This window comes from Mesocricetus auratus, unplaced genomic scaffold (genome assembly GCF_017639785.1).
Source record: "Mesocricetus auratus isolate SY011 unplaced genomic scaffold, BCM_Maur_2.0 Super-Scaffold_100003, whole genome shotgun sequence".
Classification (NCBI taxonomy): domain Eukaryota; kingdom Metazoa; phylum Chordata; class Mammalia; order Rodentia; family Cricetidae; genus Mesocricetus; species Mesocricetus auratus.
Genome location: NW_024429188.1, coordinates 61,305,342 through 61,332,103, shown reverse-complemented (window position 1 = coordinate 61,332,103; position 26,762 = coordinate 61,305,342).

Sequence of the window (26,762 nt, the reverse complement as noted above, 5' to 3'; positions counted from 1 at the left end):
AGTATTCACACAAAGGATATGCGGCTCCTATAGTTGTTACAGAATCATAGGAAATGTTGGTGGCTATTTCTTATTGTGGACTTCTAATATCCTCCAGTTGCTGTGATCATGAAAATAAACAGAATCAGTTCAGTTTCTTTTATATTATGTAATGAGCCACCATGACAATGACAACTTACAGAATAAAAGAGTGAATTTTACAGTGTCAGAGTGTTTGAATTAGTAATCAAAGTTTGAAGCAGGGATGGCACTGCAACAGTAGTCAAAAGCTCACTTTCTGATCAACTAGTAGGAGACAGAGAAAAAGAGAGCACACTAGGAATGTCACCAGTCTTTTGAAACTCAAAAATCCAACCCAAAAGAAAACCCTCTCCAACTAAACCACAACTCCTAATCTTTTTCTAATAGTTCCACTAACTTGGGACCAATTATTCAAACATACAAGCCTATGGGAACAATTCATATTAAAACCACCACAATAACAATTTGGTTTAACAATTTTTACCACAGTGCATCTTGTAAATGTTAAAACTGGATGCTATAACCCATTTCATATTAGCTATGAGTGAAATATATATCAGCATAATGTTGAATATAATTGTTTTTGAAACTCCAACCAATTTGCTCCATTGAGGTGACCTTTGTCATATGTTTCTATGTGAACAAACACACCGACTTGCATTTCTACTATAATCATAAATAATTGTGCTGAACTAATGAGAGATAACATCCAAGTTTATAAATGTGTATGTCACATCTTGACATTTATCATATTTATCTTGACTTTGATACATAATCATAATATCACACATCCCTCAAATCCAATTAATTTATTTGCTTCTGAAATGCCTATGGCTTATACTATTCATGTACGTGATTTTCCTGTCAGCTGGATAAAAAACTCAGTTTAAATGTAAGAAGTAAAAGGTACTACACACCAATTAATTTCAAGTTTATACTCTTCAGGGTGAAGGGAGGCTGAGTGCATTAGGGTTACCCAATAATATTCTCTCATTAAACTTGCCAATTGTCAAAATAAAGTAACCAGGGACATAAACTGCATTTATCTATCAAATGGAATACAATTGTACACTGGGATATTACTTAATCTTGTCTAGAAATCTTAAGGCCATCTGCTCCCCACTGCTTACTGATGAATTCTTTTACAATGTCAGATAATAATTTTTATGTAACAAAAGTAAAGCAATTTTTCTTTGTGTCTGCAAACTCTTTTCAATATGAAATGTTTGTCGATACATGTCTGTTTTACAGTTTCACAAAAATAATTCTTAGAATACATGTTTGCCGAGAGCAGAGTAACCTTTTCATTTCCATAAAACTATACCAACAGATGGTTTTTATATGGTTATCAGATGTAATTCATAAGATGACTAACCTGCAGCATAACCATGTATCAGAACACCTGGTTCTTAGAGAAAAAATTCACATATATTAAGGGCATGAAATGGAAGTAGGAAGAGATGTAGGCCTCAATTCTGCATAATATTTTGGAGTCTCATTAACTTGGCTAGCAACATAGAACAATGGGATTATCAGATCGTTTTTCACAACAGCAATTTAGAAAAAGATGCCTAAAAAGCGTGGAAGTGGTGCCACATGCATTTAAGCCCAGCACCCAGGAGGCAGAGGCAACCAAAACTCTGTGATTTCAGGTCAGCCTGGTCTACACAGTTCCAGGAGAGCGTTGGTTGTTACACAGAGAAGACCTTTCTTGAAAAACAAACAAATGAACAACAACAACAACAAAAAAGATGTATAACTTGACTTTCAAAGAAACTTTATTTTTAATTTTTTTAAATTAAAATATTTTATTGATGCTTTGAGAATTTTATGGGTATATACAATATGTTTTGACTAAATTCACCCCACCCCATTCTTTTGAATAACTCTGCTCATATCCAATTCAAACTTTACTATCCCTACTCTGTTGTCTCTTTTTTATTTTATTTCTTTTCTGTTTTTAATAGCACACCAAATCCAACTTATGCTATACAAATAGTCAAGAATATGAAGCTACAAACTGTTGCATAATTAACTTATCAGAGTCTACATTCTTTCTTATTTTTTATTTTAGAATCATATTTTACATATCAATCCAAAAATCTCCTTGCCCTCCCATCCTCCCATTTCCCCACTGACCCCCCAACACTTGCTCCACTCACCCTCCCCCAGGATAGTGATGTCTTCCATGGCGAATCATAAAAGTTTGTCACATCATTTTGGGGGAGGCCCTAAGCCCTTTTTCGTGTATCTGTGCTGCACTAGCATCCCTCCATAGGGAATGGGCTCATAAAGTCCATTTGTGCAATAGGGATAAACACTGGCTCCACTGTTAGAGGTCCCATAGACTGCCCAGGCCTCCTAGCTGGCACACACACTCAGAGGGTTTGGTTCAGTCCAATGCTGGTTCCCCAGGTTTACGACTAGGGCCTCTGTGCTCTCACAGAGACAGGGGTAGGTCAACTGCTTGTGCAGCACAGTCTTGGCTCATTTGCTCATCCTTCCTTCCTCTCTACAACTGGATTCCAGAAGCATGCCTCAGTGTTGAGCTGTGGATGCCTGCATCTGCTTCAATCAGCTACTGGATGAAGGCCCTAGGATGGCAACCAAGGTAGTCTTCAATCTTTATAGGGGGGAGGGCATCAAACGCAGCCTCTCCACTACTGCCTAGATTCTTAGTTTGGATCATCACTGTGGATCCCTGAACATTTCCTCAGTGCCAGACCTCTCTTTAAACCTATACTATCTCCTTTTATCAAGGCATCTCCCTTCTTGCCATCTCCATTTATTCAGGAGCTCTTGTTCCTTTCTATTTCACTGGGGGACTAGGTATGTCTTTCTTAAGTTTCTCCTTGTTTCCTAGATTCTCTGGAGGCATAGATTGTAGGCTGGTAATCCTTTTCACTATGTCTAGATTCCATATGAGTGAGTACATACCATGTTTTCCTTTCTGTACCTGAGTTATCTTACTTAAGAGGGTTTCTTCTAGTTCCATCCATTTTCCTGTGTATTTCAAGATTCCATTGTATTATTTCCTCTGAGTACTACTCCATTGTGTAAATGCACCACATTTTCTGTATCCACTCGTCAGTTGAGGGGCATTTAGGTTACTTCCAGGTTCTGGCAATTACAAAAAGTACTGCTATGAACACAGTTGAACATATGGCCTTGGTGTATGAATGTGCATTCTTTGGGTATATGCCCAAGTGTGGAATTGCTGGATCTTGAGGTAGACTGATTCCCATTTTCCTGAGAAAATACCATAATTATTTTCAATATGGTCATGCAATTTGCACTCTCACCAGCAATGCGGGAATGTTCCTCTTTCTAAACATCCTCTCCAGCATAGACTGCCATTGCTGTTTTTCATTTTAGCCATTCTGACAGGGGTGAAATGATATCTCAGAGTTGTTGTGAATTTCATTTCCCTGTAGCCTAAGGATATTGAGCACTTTCTTAAGTGAATTTCAGTCATTTTATATTCCTCTATTGACATTTCTCTATTAAGTTCTTTACCCCACTTTTAATTGGACTATTTGTTGTGGCTAAGCTTCTTGAGTTCATTGTATATTTTGGAAATCAGTCCTCTGTCAGTTGTGGGTTTGGTGAAGAACTTTTCCCATTCTGTGAGCTACCATTTTGTCTTGTGGAATATGTCCTTTGCCTTACAGAATCATCTCAGTTTCAGAAGGTTTCATTTATTAATTGTTGATCTCAGTGTCTGTGCTCTGATGTTATGTTCAGGAAGAGGGTCTCCTGTACCGATTCATTAAGGGTACCTCCCACTTTCTCTACCAAGTGGTTCAGTGTGGCTGGATTTCTGTTGAGGTCTTTGATTCGTTTGAACTTAAGTTTTGTACATGGCAGTAGATATGAATCTATCTGAAATCTTCTACATATCAGCATCCAGTTATGCCAACACCATTTGTTGAAGTTGCTTTCTTTTGTCCAATGTATAATATTAGCTTCTTTGTCAATAATCAGGTGTTGGTTTGTGTGTGGGTTAATATCAGGGACTTCAATTAGATTCCATTGATCTACCTGTATATTTTTGTGCCAATAACAAGCTGTGTTCAGAACTGTAGCTCTATAATAGAGCTTGAAGTCAGGGATTGTGATGCCTCTAGAAATTCCTTTATTTTACAGGGTTATTTTGGCTATCCTGGTTATTTGGTTTTCCATAGAAATTTGAGGATTGTTCTTTCAAGTTCTGTGAAGAATTGTGCCGGCATTTTGATGGGGATTGCATTGAATCTCTAGATTGTTTTGGGCAAGACTGCCATTTTTACTATGTCGATCCTACCTATCTGAGAGCATGGGAGATCTTTCCATTTTCCGGTATCTTCTTTAATTTCTTTCTATAAAGACTTAAAGATCTTGCTATACAGGTCTTTCATTTGTTTGAATGTCATTACTTATATGATTTAGTTGAATATGTTTTCTGTACCCTTGAGCTGTATTTCTTCAACTACTTTTTAAAAATTTTTCCCTTTTTTAATTTAAATTAAGAAGAAGCTTGTTTTACATATCAATTCCAGTAACTTCCCCCTCCCCTCTTCCCCTACTCCCCACCAACCCCTTATACCATCCCTTTTCTGCCCACCAGGGCGATCTTCAATGTCTGTCATATCATTTGTAGCAGAGCCTAGACCCCCCCTAGTATCTAAGCTGAGAGAATATCCCTCTATATGGATTGGTCTCCCAAATTCCATTTGTGTACTAGGGTTAAATACTGATCAACTACCAGAAGCCCAATAAATTATCCAGACCTCCAAACTTACATCCTCATACAGGGGGTCTGTAACAGTCCCATGCTGTTTTCCCAGATATCAGTCTTGGGTCTATACCTATTATTCTTAGCTTTTGCCTTTTCACAGTATCCCACATGTCCTAGATATCTTGTGTTAGTGATTTGTTGGACTTGAGATTTTCTTTGGTCAATGACTCTATTTCCTCTAGTGAGTCTTCAATACATGAGATTCTGTCTTCTATCTCTTGTATTCTATTGGTTGTACTTCCATCTGTAGTTCCTGATCATTTCCCAAGCTTTGCTATATCTAGCATCGCCTGATTCTGTATTTTCTTTATTGTTTCCATTTCTGCTTTCAAGCCTTGAACTTTTTGAATTGTTTCCTTCACTTGTTTTTTTGTTTTTGCTTGGCTCTGCTGCATTCTCTAAGAAATTTGTTTATTTCTTGAATTTTTTGTTTTGTCTTTTCCTTCATTTCCTGTATTTTTGTTTGTTTTTCTTCCATTTCTTTAAGGGATTTTCTCATTTCCTCTCTAAGGGTCTCTAACATCTTCATAAAGTTGTTTTTAAGGTCCTTCTCTCTCCTTTATCTGCAGTGGGATGTTCAGGTCTTGCGGGTGTAGAGTCCTTAGATTCTGTTGGTGTCATATTGATCTTTCTATTGTTGAGTGTGTTCTCATACTGTTGTCTTCCCATCCCTTTTAAGAGTTGATGCAGGTGGGATCTCTCCATCTCCTTTCATCTTTTGGTGGTGTAGGTCAGGCAAGACTTCAATGTCTTCAACTATGGATGATCTGGCCTCTCCTGGTGTTCTCCTCACTCAAGCAGAGGGTGTGTGTTTTGGGCAAGGTTGGAGTGTTGCAAGATTCCTGGTGATCTGTCCTGCCTGGGAGGGATCACTACATGCAGAGTCGTCCCAGGAAGTTCCAACGGGGGAGTACTGATAGTAATTTGGCCCCAGGAGACCCCATATTCAACTCAAGCAGAGGGCACATAGTCTACATTCTTAAAGTAAATATTTTCTCACTCCCTAGAAGTCATCCATTGTCAATAGTTCCTCGTGGATTGACACTCTTCAGCCCTTTCTTATTTCCTTTCTGAAATGCAGAGTTATCTTGTGTATGTCTCATGTGGGCAACCCCAGCTCTTAAGAGTTAATGAGTTCAGTAGACCTATATGTCTAGAAGATGTTTTAACTTTAATCCTGTTTAACCTCTGGCCATTACAATGAATATTTCCTCTCTTCTGAGATGATTTCTGAGCCTTTTATTGGTGTTGATAAAGGATCACCACTTGTGAGTGAACTTTACATTTATACTTATGTCCTGCACTTTGACTAGTTGTTAGCATCCTTGTTAACTGCTATTTACTATACAAAGAAACTTCCCTAATGAGGTCTTAGAAGTGAAATAATTTATGCATAGAGAGAGCTATGGATTTAAGTATCAGTTTGGTACTATGTCCATTGAGCAAAATAATACCAGTATATTAACTTGTTAGACCTGTGAACTCCGCTACTATTTGATCTTTTCCAGATATATAGTAACAGGTATGTATTTCATTCCATGAAGCAGACATCACAATTGAATTAGGAAGTGGTTTATTATTCCCATAACATCTGGGTCCTCATAGAACTTATGAAAATACCTGTCATTTTGTATCTCTCATGATTCACAATGTTGGTTAGACTATAAATTACTCCCTCCTCCTTTGCCCATCTGTAATCTGTAGAGAATTTCTTGTACTATGACATTCATCTAGAATGGAGAAAGCCTACTGGACAGAACAAACTGTATTTCTCCAATTTCTGCTTGTCAAACTGTATGGTGTCTTTAGCAACAGGATCCATCAAGTTCTGGTAATCAATCAAGAGAAATGGCAATGGGCTGTAGTGTTTGAGGTTAGTATCTGGAAGATCTTTTGCTATTAACTTCTCAGAAGTTAACCCAAACTTGGTACTGAGTATTTTGTTATTCCACAATGTATGGATTCTTGGAGGAGTATTATACTCCTTTGCTGTGTAACTTCAAATGGCCTTTTTAGGTTTTTTTCACTAATCATCATGTAACATCTACAATCCAATCAAAATTGGCCTTTATAGAAACTGTAAATGGCCGGGCAGTGGTGGTGCACAAATTTAATCCTGGCACTCGGGAGGCAGAGGCAGGCAGATCGCTGTGAGTTCAAGACCGGGCTGGACCAACAGCCTCCAAAACAATACAGAGAAACCCTGTCTCGTAAAAAACCAAAAAAAAAAAAAAAAAGAAACTGTAAATGAATGTCCAGTTTTGCTATGACTATTCTATCCTTTTTCTATTGTTATTGATTGTCCTTTGTTTCTTGCTGTTTTTTCTTGGAAAAGTTTACAATTCTTCAAAAAAACCCACATATAAATGATAAGCCTATGCATTCATAAATTCTTAAAAAGTGAAAAAATTGTTCTTGTCAAGATGTATTGCAGGGAAGCCTTCCTTAGAATCCCTCTTTATCATTGTATACCCATACTAAGTAAGAACAATTTTTCTTCTATTCAAATGAATGTTTTTATTTCAAAAACCATGGTTTAATTACAAAGATATTCACTAGGTACTGTTGTTTTACAAATGTCATATACTTAGGATTTGTACATCTTATTTCAAGTAAAAATAACTGATTTATTTTATTTTTACATTGAGGCCTAGTATGTGACTATGCTGTCATTTATGTTGAAAATTTTTGTTAATAATTACTGTTGTTTTATCTGTGTATATAAGTTTTAACATACATGTGTATTACATTTATATAAATATATTTGCCTATCCATTGGATTAATTTTAGGATTGTGAAATTTTTGTAGAATTTTAAAAGAAATCTTCTTAAAGAATTTTTCCTTATAGTTTTCTATGGTAGTTCTCTATAATGTAAGACTTCATTTCATTTAGTTTTTTCATTGAAATATAGTTAAAAAACTAGAGAGAAGGTGAGAATCTACCTCCAATATAACCTTCAGTCTAATGTAAATACATCAAATAGAGGAAGATTTACAGTGAAGAAAATGATAAAAGAAGTGGTATAATTTTTACCTCGATATGACTTACTGATCAATTTGACCATTGAACTAAAAATAAAGAATGAAGAGTAACGGGTCTTAGTCAGAAAAGCTATTGCCACTAAAGCCTATTTACTTGGTTTTATTTCTGCTAACTCTTTGAAATAGCAAAAGAGAAGCCCAATTCCACAAATCTGTACTCTATTCTCCACATGTACACATACATTTTTATGCATGCTTTACCACACCTCTCAGACACATGTATAAACACACAGAACAAATTAAAATATAATTAATTTCTAAGTGCTTGCTATGCAGTTAAAATAATTTATATATGGTGGTAGAACCATTGATAATAAGTATCCCAGAAGCAGTTACCTGGATTTCATCTATAAAATCATTAATTCTGTGGACACTGAACCATCTAGTAAAAAGTGGAAACAAATTCTTATTAAATGTGTAGGAGGAGGGTCTAGACCCTGCTCCAAATCATATGACAGACTTTAAAATCCCCCAAGGAAGGTCTCACCCTCCCTGTCAAGCAGAAAGGGAATGGGATGGGGTTAGTAGAGGGCAGGGGAGGAGGGAAGGAGGGGAGGGAAGGGAGAGGCCACTGGGATTGGCATGTAAAACAAGTTTGTTTCTAATTTAATTTAAGAAATTGAAAAAATAAAAGATAAGGATAAATTTACAACATTGTAATAGGGTGAGTTCATCATCAAAATAAAATAAATCTAAATTTAAAAATGTGTAACAGTCTGCTTGAAGACTTGAATACCCCTGAAGAAGCTCAATGCTAACTCATTTTCATGAACAAAAATAAGTCTCCAGATAAGTTTTAGTTGATAGAGTACTTGCCTAGTACTTGTAATAAGTCAATTACATGTCAGTTACAAGTACCAGAAATCCCAGTCATGGTAGTGTTTACATGTCTATAATCCCAGCATTTAGTAGGAAGGAGGATGAAAAGTTCAATGTTGTACTTGATTGCATAGGAAAATCAAAAGCAACCTGGCCTGCAGACCCTCTCACAAACAAGAAAATAACAAAAACTTTCCATGAAAGAGTAATACTTACCTGAGCTTATTTTCTCATAAATGTTAGTTCTTTTACTGCACACCTTTTCTGATTAATACATTAAAATATCACACTTTCAACAAAAATGAACATAACAAATATGGGAAGCACAGCAACATTTTGCTAACAAATGTCAAGTAAATGTTCAATTTTATAAACACCATTTGTTGAAAAGAAATGCATCAGAACTTACTTTTAATGATGCAGAGTGCTGTGATATATCATTACTATGAAACACATTCCAAGAACTTCAGTGAGACTCAGCAAACATGAAGTAATAATTGGACATTAAGACAGAAAAACATGGTAAATATACACAGCTACATACTGTAGTTCAGGCTGAAAAAGCAAAATAAAACTGACAAATGGAATGTTTGATTACTCCAATTACATTTCAAACCTAGTTGATATACTCCAAGGTAATACACAAAGGTTATTAATACTTTGAATAATTTGTAGCTTACAATAAAGACAGAGTATGATACTTTGACCCACTGACTGCCTAAACAGAAGATATGAAAATACATAGTAATTTTCCTCTGAATATTATATACATATAATTATTGATCTTAGATGGGAAAAACAGTTTATCAACTCATTAATTTTGGCATAGGATATTTCTTGCCAATTTATATCAACATTCTTAATGATTTTCATGTAGTCTTCTGCTTTTGTTTGTGACACAATTTTTGTCTCACATTTGGTTATTCTGGTTTACAATATTAGACAAAACAAACATATAAAAATTAAAATGAGACATATGAAGATTTAAATATTATATTATTTACATTTAAATAACTGCATAAATAGTTTATATATTTTTATCTATTTATAAACAAGCTTGCTTCACATATCAATCCCAGATCGCTCTCCTTCCCCTACTCCTCTGTATCCCCAACCCACACAATCCCTCACCCAATGCACACTCCACTCTCCAGGGAGGGTGAGACCCTTCAAGGGACACCTCCAAAGTCTATCATGTCATCCAGGGCAAGGCCGAGGCTCTCCCCCATGTGTCCAGACTGAGAGTGCACCCCTCCATGTGTCCAGACTGAGAGTGCACCCCTCCATGTGGAAGGGGGTTCAAAAGTCCATTTCTTTGCCAGGCCCCATAGATTGCCGAGGACTCCTCACTATCACCCATGTTCAGGGTGTCTGGATCAGTCCATGGTGACCTCTCAGCCGTCAATCTGGGGTTCATGGCCCCCCTCTTGTTCAGGTCAGGTGGTTCTGTGGGGTTCACCCACCCGGTCTGAACATCTTTGCTCATCACTCCTCCCTTTCTGAAACTGGGTCCAGGATTTCAGTTCAGTGTTTAGCTGTGGGTGTCTGCCTCTGCCTCTATCAGCCACTGGATGAAGGCTCTAGGATGACATATGAGGTAGTCATCAATCTCATTATCAGGGAAGGGCACTTAAGGTCGCCCCTTCACTATTGCTTAGATTGCCAATTGGTGTCATCCTTGTAGATCTCTGGAAATATCACTAGTGCCAGATTGTTTTCAAACCTATAATCACTCCCTCTATTATGGTAACTCTTATCCTGCTCTCCTCTATTCTTCTCCTGACTTAATATTCCTGCTCCCACATGCCCTCCTCTATCCTACTTTTCTACCCTCTCTTTTCCCCAGCTCCTTACCCTACCCACATGGTCCCAGTCCACTCAGGAGATCCTGTCCCATTCCCCTTCTCTGGGGTACCATACACATCTCTCTTAGGATCCTCCTTGTTTCCCAGACTCCATGGCAGTGGGATTGAAGGCTGGCACTACCATGCTTCATGTCTAAAATCCATATATGAGTGAGTACATACAATGTTTATCTTTTTGTGACTGTGTTACCACACTCAGGATGGTTTCTTCTAGTCCCACCTGCAAATTTCAAGATCCCATTGTTATTTTCTAATGAGCAGAAATTCATTGTGGAAAAGTTCCACATTTTCTCTATCCACTCTTCAGTTGAGGGGCATCTAGGTTGCTTCTGCATTCTGACTGTTACAAATAATGATGCTATGAACATAGTGGAACAGATTTCCCTGTTGTATGAAGGTGCATCTTTTGGGTATATGCCTAAGAGTGGAATTGGTGGGTCTTGTGGTAGACTGATTCCCATTTTCCTGAGGAATATCCATACTTATTTCCAAAGTGGTTGTATAAGTTGGCACTCCCACCAGCAGTGGAGGAGTGTTCCCTTCTCCTCCCTTCTCCACATCCTCTCCAGCATAAACTGTCATTTTTAAAAGAATTTAGACAATCTGACAGGAGTGAAATGGTGTCTCAGAGTTGCTTTGATTTGCATTTCCCTAATGGCTATGGATGTTGAGCACTTTCTTAAGTGTCTCTCAGACCTTTCACAATCCTCTACTGAAAATTCTGTTTAGTTCTGTTCCCCAATTTTCATTGGATCCTTTGGTGTTTGTAGACTTGCTTCTTAAATTCTTTTAAATTTTGGAGATCAGCCTTCTGTCAGATTTGGGATTAAGTGAATGTCTTTCCCATTCTGTGGGCTGCCTTTTTGTCTTGTTGTCTGTGTCTGGTTTCTATCATCCTCATGAAGATAATTTTAAGGTTGTTCTCTTCTGCTTCTTCTGTGTTGGGATGTTCATATCTTGCTGGTGTAGAGCCCCTAGACCCTAGTATTGTCATATTGGTTTTTCTATTGCTGAATGTGATCTTATATTTTTGTCTTCACATCCCTATTTCCAGTGGGTATAGGTAGCTCTCCTCCTTTTCTGGTGGGTACGGATCCAAAATTCACTTCTGGTTGGTACAAGCAAGTGCAATACTCTGATGGGTCTCACAGCAGGTACAGGTGGGTCTGAGGTTCTCCTTCTCCAGTTGTGGGGGGAGCTGGATTAGCATCGTGTTATCAGCAGACTCTGAGGTTGCTTGGTGAGCCAGGGACAAGTCAACCTGCCTGCAGTCCCCAGGCCAGTTGATCCCAGAGAAGGCAAGTGGAAGGAATTAGGGACTAAGGTCATGGGAGCTCACCTCTGCCCTGATTGGGGGCAGGAGTACACTGGCACTCTCAACAGGGGGCGGGGATGTGTTGACCTGGTAGCAGTTCCCAGGCCAGGAGATCCCTGGTTTATATTTTAATTAGAAAATTTATCATTCAAAGCTGTGTTATCTATTCACTTCATGCTGTTCATCTTTGTGTACATTGAAGAAATATGTTATTTTTATCATTCTAGAATTCTGATTTCAATTTTTCACACAAAGTACATAAGTATTATTAATTTCCATGGGTAGTATAATTCTGTGGTACTCTGTTGCTGTTGTATGGTGATTTCCACTGAGATTAAAACCTTCCATCTCCAAGCAGAACATGAGCGTTCTGATAAGACATGGGACTCTTAAAAAAGGGAGATGAAACAATGGGGTGATATAAAAGGGGATGAAACATTTAATCCTGTGGGGGAATTTCCATAAGTTCAGGAAGTAAACAACTCAATAACTTCAAAAAGAATTTGAAACTGAAAAGGTTTACTAGGCCTCACTTTTCTAGACAGGTTGACTGATGTGAGAGTATCTCTCAGCAGTCCAGTTAAACAAACTGCTTTGAAAGGTTGCTCTCCAACTCGTTACTGGTTGTGCAGTATGCTGTTTGTTTCCTATTTTCCAGCTCTCATGCCAAAGTATATCTTGGTGATACAGCTCCCTTTGAATCAATTCTGACCCTGTAAGTAACCCTTGAATCCATGTTCCTGTAACTCTGATAAAAGTTATTGGCTCCAAGTCCAAGTTGGCCTTTGTTAGTATCCTTACCTTGGTTTGTGATCAGTTCCCTTTATGGCCTAAGTACACCATTGTTTATATTTCCACAGGAATAATGTCCTACAATCCTTTTGAAAACTGCTTAAATCCTCATTTGATGAGATAGTTGTAAAATGTATGTGATTCTCAAAAATTAAATTATTGTGATATACTAGATAAGGCAATCAGACATGTTAGGAAAGTAATCAAGATTCCCTATCTATTCCTCCATGGCTTTTCTCCTTATTTTTCTGAAGTGTATTTTTCGTCCAGTCTTCCAATCTAGACATAGAATTGCTGCCCCCACATTTTGAATAAGTAGTGCCCCCAAAGGCTTATTTGAATGTATATTCACCAGGGAATGGTTCTATTTGACAGGAATAGAAAGATTAGGTTTAACCCTGTTAGAGGACCTGAGTCACTGGGTATGGGCTTTGAGGTTTCAAAACCCTAGGCCCGGCTCTCTCTCTCTCTCTCTCTCTCTCTCTCTCTCTCTCTCTCTCTCTCTCTCTCTCTCTCTCTCTCTGTCTCTCTCTCTCTCTGCAGATCAGGATATAGCGCACAAATACTTCTCCAGCAATCACTGTGGTTGCCATAACTGCACCATGCTCCCTGTCATGATAATTGACTAAGCCTCTGAAACTACAAGCAAGCCATCAATTAAATGCTTTCCTTTATAAGAGTTGCTGTGGTGATAAGGTCTCCTCACAGCAATAGAACAGTGACGGTGAAAGCAACTTCTAACACAGAGAATAGCACAAAGTGCTACAAGGAATCTAGGTTTTTGTTATACACCTCACCTTTCTCAGCTGAATTAATTCCTCTGACCTACCTGAACCTAACTGAATGGTTTAGGGGAAAGGAAATTGACATATATTGTGTGTGTGTGTGTGTATACAGATATATATATATATATAGTTAGAAATTATACATATATATATGTGTGTCTGTGTGTGTGTGTGTAATACAAAATTGTCAGAGACTGAAGGAGTTGACTCATTCAGCATACATCCAGACCAAAGTATATCTAATCCAACTGTAATACTATTGCATCTGATTAAGTGATTAAAATAAATTTTGCAATATTAGAGACTACACGGTTGACACCCACTGAATTTCAAACTTGTTAATAATGCATTCTTGGCAAAATTAAAAAATAAGACTTATAATGTGCACAGAAAAATCTCCAAACCATAGCTCCTGGATGCCTAATCTCAAAGCAGGATTTAGATTAAGGAGGATTCATTGTGCAAATTTTGCTACTTTTTAAAAATAAAAATTATGGTTTGTACATTTTCTTCACTTCTTGACTATTAGTGTCCAGGATTATATATCAAAGAAGAAAAATGTTGCCTTCCTAATTTTCAAAACAATGATTTGACTCTATGTTCACTAAGACAAGTAAGTAAATATTTCCCGGTCTTTCTTCATTTCTGAATACTTTAACCTTTTTTGTTTCTTATGTATAATATAGAATTAAAGTCATCAACATTTTCTAAATCTCCTAGACATACATTTCAAAGCATGCTTTTTTGATATTCTTTACATTGTATTTAATGTGATAATACCTAAGGCAAATTATTCCTCACAAAAATAGAAAGTGGTTGTTCAATAGGAGGTAATTTCGAAGCTGGAGTTGTCTCCTTTGTATTAAAAAAACAGACAGAAAGAGGAAAATTAGGTGACATCATTAAGAAACTGAAAGTTTCTCTGCAAGACAACTATTGAATGTTGAGTAATCAGGAGTATGTTCTATATTAGTATCTCATACAATTTGTTTAATTGATTATTTGAGGTTATTAAAAAAACTAATTTTTTACCAAGAGGCAAGGCCCTACATATGTTGATGGATATTAGTACATGAATATGAATTATTTCAGTAATTTATAAAAGTGGTATTTTTCATGTTATATGGTCTTACCTATGCATAAGAGGATGTACCAATTCTTTATATTATTGAACATACATATGTAAATTGGCCTATTCCATTCCTCAGTGACCATGTGCATATGAGAAGATGACAATGTTATAAAACAGCTGAAGTTTGATTTATACTTATAGTACTAGAAATTTAAGCAACCTCAGATTTCAGAAATGTTGAAATATGATACTTATTTCCTAGCAAATAAGTACTATAGTAAATAAAATGGTAATGTTAAACCTTAGCTTCATAAAAGAGATATCAATTTATTCTATATTAGCGTTTTGTGCTCAGGTCATTGTTCTAAATAGGTAAAATTCCTCTTATGTCATATTCTAATGATGTACTTAGATACAATATCTATGGCCTAATTTGAATGGTGCCAGTATTAGAATTAATACTGTCATTTATTGGCAGTTGCATAGGTGAACAGACAGAAACCCAAGTACATCAGTTACATCTTTTACCATCCTTATCCTAACTTTATGGTGCTAAACAGTTGATAAATTGAAACTGTCTAGTTGTGTGTAGAGCTTAAAGCTGTGGGGAAATAGCTCCTCCCTCCCTCTCCGTCTCTCTCTCTCTCTCTCTCTCTCTCTCTCTCTCTCTCTCTCTCTCTCTCTCTCTCTCTCTCTCTCTCTCTCTCTCTCTCTCTGTCTGTCTCTCTCTGTGGCAGGTAACAATTACCGTCACTCCCACTGAAAGCCCAGAGACCTGGTGACAGCCCCAAATCATCCAGCACCACATCTACCACCATAGGAGCCTTGATTCTGCCCCTATTGAGAGAGAAAACCCAGAGACTTGGAGACACGCTCCCCACGTGTGATACCATACAGCACTGCATCTGCTGCCACTGGAAACTTGTCCCTGCCCTCAACTGGAGGGACCCTCATCTGCCACTATTGGAATGATGGCCCCACCCCCATTGGGAGAGGAAATACTACCATCTAAGCTATATACCCCACCTATACAAATTAGAGAAAAAGAGACCTCCTGAATCTCAGGCCTCACCTGCACACAGTAACATTAATCAAAGAAGGTCTTTTCATATTCATCACAATAAAAATCTACCAAGATGAAGTCTCAATTCTGAACATCTATGCCTGGACAATGATATCTGTAAAATAAAATATTAAACTTTAATCACACATAAAACCCCTCATGCTTATAACGGGAGACATCAACACCCAACTATCACTAATGAATAGGCCTACCAGATAGAAACTTAGCAGAGAAATAAAGGAAGTAACAGAAGTTCTGGTTCAACTGTAGAATTTTCCATCCAAACACAGAAGAATATGCCTTCTTCTCCGCACCCCCATGGAACCTTCTCTAAAACTGACCACATACTTCGCAGCAAAGCAAACCTCAACAATTAAAAACATAGAGTAACCCCTTGTATCTAATTGGATCACCAAGGATTAATGTTGGAATTCAACAACAACATTGCAGAAAGGCTACAAACTCGTGGAAATTGAACGAAGCTCAATTGCATCACCCCTGGGACAAGGAAGAAATAAAGACCTCCTAGAATTCAATGAAAATGAATACATAATATACCCAAACATATGGAACACTTTGAAGACAGTGCTAAGAGGAAAGTTCATAACACTAAGTGCCTAAATAAAGAAAATGGAGAATACCAACACTTGTGACTTAACAGCACACCTGAATAGTCTATAGCAAAAAGAAACAAACTCACCCAGAAGGAGTAGATGGCTGCAAATAATAAAATTTGGGTTAAAATCAATAAAATTGAAACAAAGAAAACAATACAAAGAATCAATGTAACAAAGACTTGGTTGTTCAAGAAATCAGAAAGATTAAACATATCCTCCAAACTAACCAAAAGGCAGAGAGACTATGTACAAATAAACAAGATAAAAAATTAAAAGGAGGACATAACAATGGACACTGAAGAAATACAGAGAATCATCAGGTCATATTTTGAAAACCCATATTCAACAAAATTGGAGAATTTAAAGGAAATGAACAATTTTATGGATAGATATCACATGCTAAAATTAAATCAAGAATAGATAAACAAATTTAACTAGTCATATAACCCCTAATAAAATTGATGCAGTCATCAAAAGACTCCCAACCAAAGAAAAGCCCAGGACCAGATGCTTTCAGTGCAGAATTCTACCAGAAATTCAAAGAAGAGCTAATACCAATACTCCTCAGCTTGTTCCACACAATATAAACAGAAGGGTCATTACCAAACTCTTTTTACATGGTTACAATTACGTTGGTGCCCAAAACACACAATGACACAACTAAGAAAAAAATACAGACCTCTCTCCCTTGTGTACTTTCATGCAATAATAATAAAATACTCACAAACTGAATCCAAGAAAGCATCAGAAAAATCATCCATTATGATTATGTAGACTTGATCCCAGAGATGTAGTAATGGTTCAACATATGAAACTCTTTCAACATAATCCACCATATAAACAAACTAAAAAAACATCATTTCCTTAGTTTTATAAAATGCCTTTGGCAAAATCCACCACCCCTTCATGATGTAGTTCTTGAAGAGATCAGGAATGACCCCAACTATATATCTAAGCAATAGTGGAAAGGCTAACTTAAATGCCCTTCCCCTATAATGAGACTGGTGATTACCTTAAATGCCATTATAGAGCCTTCATCGCATAGCTGATGGAAACAGAAGCAGAGGTTCACAGCTAAGTACTGAGCTGAACTCCTGGAATGCAGGTGCAGAAAAGGAGGAGTGACGAGTAAAGTGGACAAAACAATGTTGAGGAAAAAAGCACAGAAAGAGCTGACATGAGAAAGTTTGAGCTCATGGACTTTCTCTAGACTGACAGCTGAGTGACCAGCATGAGATTTAACCAGGCTCCCTTAATGTGGGTGTGAGTTTGGTGACTTGGGCAGTCTAGGGGGCTGCTGGCAGTGGAACCAGTCTTTATTCCCTAGTCCATCAATGAGATTTTTGGAGCCCATTCCCTATGAAGGGATACTCTCTCAGCCTACACATGGTAGGAGGGCCTTGGTACTATCCAAAATGATTGTGACAGATTTTGGTGATGCCCCATGGGAGACCTTACTCTCTCTGAGGAGTAAAAGGGGCTGCAATTGGGAGATGGTATGGTGAGAGGACTGCAGAGAGAGGGAACTTGGACTGGTATGTTAAATAAGATTGTTGTAATTTAAATAAAAATATTAAAAACATAATCTTGCATCCTCTTTTATTGTTGGTTCTCACTCATCAATGTAAAACTTTATTTAAAATAAGACTACTGATCTGGACCCCCCAAATGTGAGTGAGAGGCCTGGGCAACCTATGGGGCCCTGAGCTGTGGATCAGTGTCTATCCCTGGTATACAATGGTATACAAACAGTCTTCGTGTGCCTATAGCACAAAGAGGGATGCTCTCTCAGCCTGGACTCTTAGGGGAGTGCCTGGACCCTACCCAGAGTAAAATGACAGACTCTAGATATCCCCTATGTGGAAGGATTTGGCAATAGGGTGGGGGGTTGGGGGGGAAGGGGAGTGCGGGAGGAGGGGAGGGAGAGGGAACTGGGATTGACATGTAAAACAAGCTATTTAAAATTAAAATAAAAAATGATAAAAAATAAGACTACGGGGCAAATGGAAACTTGTAGTTATTTTTTAAAGACTTGTAAATAATTTCTTGAAATGATTCACTTAAAGTGTTATTTTCCAGAAAAAGTAGGTAATACATCCCTATAAAGTAACTTTTTCTTCACAGGCTTTGTTTACATTAAAACAAATTAATTTTAAATAAAGCTGAAAATCTAATGTATTACTCAGCTTTTCTTAATTATTTAACTATGTCTCAGCTATTAATCATTAGAATAAACTTACTCTTATTTTATCAAAATTGAGCAAATACTGTGCACAGATCTATGATATCACATATATTGATTCTACTTTCAATGAAATGAAGTTAATAATATGAAACTGGTTATGGCTCAGCAAGTGACTGATTCTTTGACAGAGTAATGTAGCATGAACAATAAATACCCATATTGGGTCAAAGCAGCCAAGCCACCAAGACTAGCGCAATCCTATTCTCAATGTGGCTGGAGACTAATTGCCTTGTGGTCCTCAATGTGACTGGAAAATAAATGCCTTGTTCTTTTCTGTTCTACAACAGTAAACTAGAAAAAAAGACCACACCACTCATGTAAATAAGATCTTTTGTTACTTATTAAATAATTATTGAAAGGTATATTAACAAGATTCTCACTGTCCTTGAACTTAAAGTACTAAAGGTGTATGTTATGGTTGGCAAATGGAATAGCTCCCACACTGTTTTGATCACTCTTTCCTCAGCTGGTGCTGTTGTCTCAGGAGGCTATGGAAACTTTAAAAGGTGAAATCTACCTAGAGAAGCTGGGTTTCAGGATTCAGATCCTTGGAAGTACAAAATCCCTGGCCCTTTCATGTCATGCTTTCTGATTTTATGTAATATGAAATACTAAGGTGATTAGCACCCTTAAACTGAAATATATCAGTACTTGAAAACAGCCACAAAGTACCTCAGTGAACAAATATTAAAAAAATAAACCTAGTAATAGATTTCCCCATCCCTTAACAATTACATTGTATTTTCTGGTGAATAATAGCAAATTCTATCATAAAATATTAATTCAATATTTCTTATGATAGAGTAAAACTGAGGGAATCAGCTTTATCCTTAGGCCTAAGAAATCACTTCAGGGAACAAATATAAAAGGCAGAGTGAAAGACATTTTAATAACCTCAAAGAATCTTGGGTTAGAATGCTCATATTTTAGAAAATCAGCACTACATTACATTATTCTCTCTCTCTTTCTCTCTCTCTCTCTCTCTCTCTCTCTTTCTCTCCATCTATCTATCTATCTATCTATCTATCTATCTATCTATCTATCTATCTATCTATCTGTGGTGCTGGGCATTTAGCCCAGTGTCTTACACATGCTACTCTACCAATCACATGTTATATTCATAAAATCACTTAGAGTTTATTTGATTCTGTGAATCAATTAGAATTCATTTGATTTGTGTGAATTGTATATTTACTACATTGCAAATAAAACTGAAGCTAAATGTGCACATTTATCTCTTAATTTAAATTATTAATAAGCTTATATGTTATTTTATCAAAAAATACATTGTATGAAACATAATTATATATTTAAAAACAAAATATATCATTATTTTGCCAGGTTCTTTAGTCTGACATGATAGAATAGAGTTGAATTCTCATATTGTTTCTGCATTTTCCATGTTGTAAAGTATATTGCTTGAAAACAAGATGTCAAAATACCACAGAACAAAATGTTGGAAAGTGATGTCACAGAAACAGTTCCACTTAGAATCAAAAAGTGATATATTTCACATACTCTGACATATGAAAAAACATTGTCTATTTTTCCTTTTGTTATATTTTGTTCATTTGTGTTCCTATATAGGCATTCTTTGGTACTTTAGAAAGTGCATTGAATTATGCATAGCTCTCAAAGGTTAATTTCATTTATAACATAATCCATAATAATGTCACTTTTGATAATATCACCAGCAAATTGATCATGTAGTTTCTGACATATGACAAAGGTATCAGACAAGATGGCAAACAACTATTTCAAAATTCTGTTTTTTATTTAAATCTTTATATTTTGTTGCTTTGACCAATAGATACTAGGACATAAACACTGAGTTAGGTTTCAAACTTGTTAAATTTAAGACCTCTATGAATTTCACAGGGTATATTAAATGATCAGTTGCATTTGTGAAATCAAATTAAGACAGAAAAATAAATGTAGGTGTTGTCAGTAGATGTCCAGTGCTAAGTATTATTACAATCCTTAGGAGTGAGTTATAATTTATAATTCAAAAAAACCCAAAATGGTCATGGAACTTAAATGAAGATAAAAGGTTTCAAAGAAAATGAAATTTATTTGATGAAGAATGAGTAAGACATGGAATAGGTATTTCATGGCGAAACAATTAGAATTGAATTTTTTGAAAGTATCATTCAAAAATTCCAGGGTATAATAAATTAATATGTGATACAGAATATATGGACAGCTATGGAAACCTTAAATACAAAGACTAGAAAACTATTTTAAATTACCAGTATAATTATTGCTCTTTATAAAAAATTAGTTTGCTTATTTTCTTTGAATTAGTAACACTAAGAATTCTTTAAAAAGACAAAAAACCAGCCTGCATATTTGTTTTGTGTCTGAATAGCATTTAAAGTCAATATTATGAGAAATTAAGAATATGCCATCACAATATACATTTATCATTTTTATTGTTAATTTGCAGTTACATACAACTGAAAACTAGCAGGTACACATGTAAAGGAAAACTTTGGACTCTCATACAGTTACTCAAATGTAGCAGATGAAATTCCCACATGAAAGATAACTTAGAGGGAAGGAGAATATTTTCATCAAGGTTGCAAAGATGTAAAAAAAAATACTAGACTGAAGGACATCTGTAGACATAAACTGTTAAAGTAACATTATCATCTTCATAACTTCTCTATCAAGTTGAATACTGAAAAATTTCCAAACACCAATATGCCTCTCCTTTGATGCAACAATCAGAATCAGACAAAATCAAACCAAATTAGAAAAAGTCCACATTTAAGGGATACAGAGATCCCAGGTGGCCTTCCAGCCCCCCCCCCCCACAGAGGAGATGGGAAAAGAGAGACAAGAAAACATGAGTTTGTTTTCTGGGGGGCAGTTTAAATATCATGTGTGAGTTGTCTTGAGCATCTCTGGGGAGGGGTCATCATTTAGAAAGCTTTCTGAGATGCAACAGGGTTTGGAGGGAGATGAGTAAGGGTGCTTTGGGTGGACCTTCCTCCATAACATCCCATATTCTTTGGGTATATTGTTGCCAGCGGCCGAGTCGGAGCTACCACCATAACATCCCAGACTCTTTGTGTATATGGATACAGGATCATGTCTGGCTTCTTTCTGCTGACTAGGAACAACAAGGGGGAGTGTGAGAGTCAGTAGTCAGTGGGATCACATTCAGTGAGTGGTGCAAATGAAGAAGCACTTGTCAGGTATCAGAAACAGGAAGCTGAGTGGTCAAATCTTTAATCACAAGCACCAAACAAAGACATAGGCTTTGAACCACAAGTCTGTTGCAGTGAGAAAATCCCTTTAGTAGTGAAAACTGACTCAAATAGTACCACCAACTGCAAACCAAGTTTTAAAGCATGTAAGCCTCCAAGGGACATTTTCATTCAAACTACCCCAGAGGAGTAATTGCTCTACTTTTTCTTTTATTCTTTATTGAATTTCACTTAGAATTCCCTGGATCCATGCTCTGTTTTTAATCAATATTTAAAACTATGATGGAAATGGAGATATCAACAGCTAAACACTGAACTAAACTCATGGAACCCAGTGGCAGAGATAGAGGAGTGATGAGCAAAGGGGACAAGACTGTGCTGGTGAAACTCACAAAGACAGCTGACTGGACAAGGGGGAAGCTTTTGAACCCTAGACTGATGGCTGAGAGACCAACAGGGAACTGATCCAGACTCCATGAATGCAGTGTCAGTGAGGAGGCCTTAGAAATCTCTGGGGCCTTGGGTAGTAGATCAGTGTTTACCATGGTGTACCAATGAACTTTGGGAGCCTATTCCAAATGGAAGGATGCTCTCTCAGCCTGAACACATGAGGAAGGGCCTAGGTCCTGCCCTGGATGAAATGACAGGCTCTGGAGATCCCCCCAAGTAGGGCCTCACCCTCCCTGGGGAATGATGTGGGGATTGGATGGGGAGGGGCTGGTGGAAGTACAATATTTCTAGTTTAAATAAAAATGTATATTGAGAAAAAAACAATAATAGAGTATCTTATAATCTTGCTCTTTCTGTCTCCACAGTGTCTTCTAATTTAGAATTACCATTGTGATTACACAAGGCCCACATAGACAGCAAACTATGTTAACTTCTATTTCACATCTCCTTAATGAATTCCTGTTGCCACAAAAAAACTTATGACATGCATATTATTGGATAGGTCAGTAATCAAACTATAACAAATGCCTGTGATTCACCAATTTCTGTTTTCTCCTTCTCCAAGTGAAACTATAAACCATAGACCTGTTCACTTACCTACAATTTTAGCTTTTATGTACTGTTGTAATTGGAAACATTGTAACACTCTTAGATTTACAAATATCATTTACCAATGTCTAAAGATATACATAAGTACTGATGTACTATTATGAGTGTTTTGCTTGCTGAATTATATAGCAATTATTAGATAAGGACTGTTGAAATCTCAAATTTTACTTTTGTATATCTATGTTTCCATGCAGTTTTATCAGGTTTTGCCTCCTATATTTTGATGCTCAATTGTTACATGCAAACATTTGTTAAATTTTCATGGATAATTTACCATTATTTCATGTGAACTCTTGCTCTTTAATTTTAATTATTGCCCTTTTTCTCAAGTATACATAGACTATAATTAGTATAGTGTTCCCAAATGTTTTTTGTAATACATTTTGATTCATTCTATGATAATTTTAAATGTGTATGAAATTTATTTTTGGCATTCTAATTCTGGCCATCACAAGTCTTCCTGGACCCCACCACTACAATATTCATCCTCAAATTCCATGTGTGCTTCTTTTGTTTTCTGTAATTCACAGATTACAATTAATGATATATGAAAAGCAGCATATAGGAAGTAAATAATATATCCTTCTTGTTCATTTGGAATCTTCTTGCCTGACATCCCTATAATAAACTTGATTAACAAAGTAAATTTCCTGTGTCCCACCAGCCAGCTCACAAATCACCACACAGAGACTTACTAATTATAAATACTTGCCTCATAGCTCAGATTTGTTTATAGCTAGCTCTTATAAATAAAATTCACCAATTTTTATTTATCTATGTGCTGAGACAAGGCTCCTTTCGCTCACCTACATATTTCCCATCTTACTTGCTCTGCATCTCTGGAAGTCTCCTTAGGATATGACCTTCTTTGCTCCAGCACTCTCTCTGCTCTGAAAATCCTGCCTAGACATTGATCAATGAGCTTATTATTAAAAATTAGAGCAATACATCTTCACAATGTACAAAAGGATTATTCCATAGCATTTGCCCCTTTTGTCTAATTAAAAAGGAAGGTTTTAATTTAACATAGTAAAATTATATGCAACAAAATATTTATCATAGGTTAGAAGAGAGATCAGGCACCATTGTGACCTCTAATGATTTAAACGGATGACGCCAATTGGCAAACTTAGCAATAGTGTAGAGACCATCTCGAATGCCCATTCCTAATAGTGAACTTGATGTCTATAACCATCCTGGAGCCTTCATCCAGTGACTGATAGAAGCAGAGGCAAACACCCAGAGTTAAATACTGAAGAGAACCCAAGGAACCCGGTGACAGAGAGAGAGGAGGGAAGAGCAAATTGGCAAAGAATGGGCTGGCAAAACCAGCAGAGACAGCTGATCTGAACAGGGGAGAGCTCTTGGACCCCAGACCGACAGCTGGGAGGCCAGCATGGGACTGATCCAGACCGCCTGATTGTGAGAGTCAATGAGGAGGCCTGAGCTACCTATGGGGTCCTGAGCAGTGGATCAGTGTTTATCCCTTGAATACTAACAGACATCATGTGTCCATAACACAAAGAAGGTTGCTCTCTCTGCGTGGACTCTTAGGGAAGTGCTGGACGCTACACTGAGTGAAATAATAGACTCTAGATATCCCCTATGCAGAAGGAATTGGCAATAAGGTGGGAGGATGGGGGGATGGTGGGGGGGTGCGGGAGGAGGGGAGGGAGAGGGAACTGGGATTGACATGTAAAACGGAGGGCACGGGAGGAGGGGAGGGAAAAGGAGAGGGACCTGGAACTGACTTATGAAGCAACCTTGTTTCTTATCTAAATTTAAAAAAAAAAGAATAAAAAAATCATAAAAAAATAAATAAAAAATTAAAATAAAAAAGAATTAAAAAATATTTATCAAATAAGTACAGTTATAATATCCAATCACTCTATATTTGGCAAAATTAGAGAAAATATCCTATTAATTATCTTTGTGAATCTAAAGTTTTAAATCTAATTTAACTTTTATTATGACTAAGGAAAGCGTTAAGTCTAATTATTTAGTCTGTAATTCTGTCAAAGACCCAAGCAGGGCATAATGTTACCTAATGAAAGGGACATCTGACTGTCCGGACAGTCACACAAAATACTTCTGTAATGTTGTGGTTTCCTACCATGGTGTACAGACCTTGTATATCTGAAACATATTTTTTGAGAAGTAGGGAATTTTGAAGTACTATCCATTTTAGACTCCTCTATTGAGAATTTTCTCTGTAGTTCTGTAGCCCAATATTTAATTGGATCCTTTGGTGGTTTGGAGATTTGCTTCTTGAGTTTTTGTAAATTTTGGAGATTTGCTTCTTGAGTTCTTTGTAAATTTTGGGGATCTGCTCTCTGTCAGATGTGGGGTTAGTGAATATCTTTTCCCATTCTATGGGCTGCCTTTTTGTCTTGCTGACTGTGTCCTTTACCTTACAGAAGCTTCTCAGTTTCAGGAGGTCCCATTTATTAATTGTTGACCATACTGTCTTTGCTACTGGTGTTATGTTCAGGAAGCTGTCTACTGTACCAATTCATTGAAGAATACCACCCACTTTCTCTTCTAAGAGGTTCAGTGTGGCTGGATTTATGTTGAGGTCTTTGATCAATTTGGACTTAAGTTTTGGGCATGGCGATACACATAGATCTATCCACATTCTTCTACATGGCAGCTTCCAGTTATGCCAGCATCATTTGTTAAAGATCCTTTATTTTTTCCATTCTATATTTTCAGCTTCTGTGTCTAAGATCAGATGTTCATGCATGTATGGGTTAATATCAGGGTTTTCAATGTGATTCCATTGGTCCACCTGTCTATTTTTGTGCCAATACCAAACTGTTTTCAGAACTACAGCTCTGTAACAGAGCTTGAAATCAAGGATGGTGATGCCTCCAGATGTTGCTTTGTTGAGTAAGGTTGTTTTGGCTATCCTGAGTCTTTGTTTTTCCATGCAAAGTTGATTATTGTTCTTTCAAGGTCTGTGATGAAATATGCTGGTATTTTAATGGGGATTGAACTGAATCTGTAGATTGCTTTTGGCAGGATTGGCATTTTTACTACATTGATCCTACCTATCCAAGAGCATGGGAGATCTTTCCGTTTTCTGAGGGCTTCATTCTTTTCTTTTTTTTAAAGCCTCAAAATTCTTGTGATACAGGTCTTTCACTTGTTTGGTTAGTGTTACCCCAGGGTATTTTACATTGTTTGTGACAATTGTAAAGGGTGATGTTTTTCTGATTTCTTTGTCAGCCCTTTTATCATCTGTATATAGTAGGGCTACTGATTTTTTTTAGTTGATCTTGTGGCCTGCGACTTTGCTGAATGTGTTAATCAGCTGTAAGTGTTCCCTGGTAGAGTTCTTTAGGTCATTTATGTAAACTATCATATCATCTGCAAAGAGTGAAAGTTTGACCTCTTCTTTTCCAATTTGTATCCCCTTGACCTCCTTTTTTTCTCGTATGGCTCTAGCTAGAAATTCAAGTACAATATTGAAAAGGTATGGAGAGAGTGGACAGCCTTGCCTTGTTCCTGATTTTAGTGGAATTGTTTTGCGTTTCTGTCCACTTAGTTTGATGTTGGTGTTGGTTTGCTATATATAGCTTTTATTATGTTTAGGCATGTTCCTGTTATCCCAGATATCTCCAAGACCTTTATCATGAAGAGGTGTTGGATTTTGTCAAAGGCATTTTCTGCATCTAGTGAGCTGATCATGTGATTTTTGTTTTTCAGCTTGTTTACATGTTGGATTATATTGATGGATTTTCATATGTTGTACCATCTCTGCATCCCTGGAATGAAACCTACTTGATCATGGTGAATAATTGTTTTGATGTGTTCTTGGATCTGATTTGCCAGTATTTTATTGAGTATTTTTGCATCAATGTTCATGAAGGATATTAGTCTGAAGTTCTCTTTCTTACTTGTGTCTTTCTGTGGCTTGGGGATCAAGGTTATTGAAGACTCGTAGAAAGAGTTTGACAAAGACCCTTCTGCTTCTAATTTGTGGAATACTTTGAGAAGAATTGGTATAAGCTGCTCTTTGAATATCTGGTAGAATTCTGCACTGAGGCCATTTTTAAATACATCTGTAAACTAAGT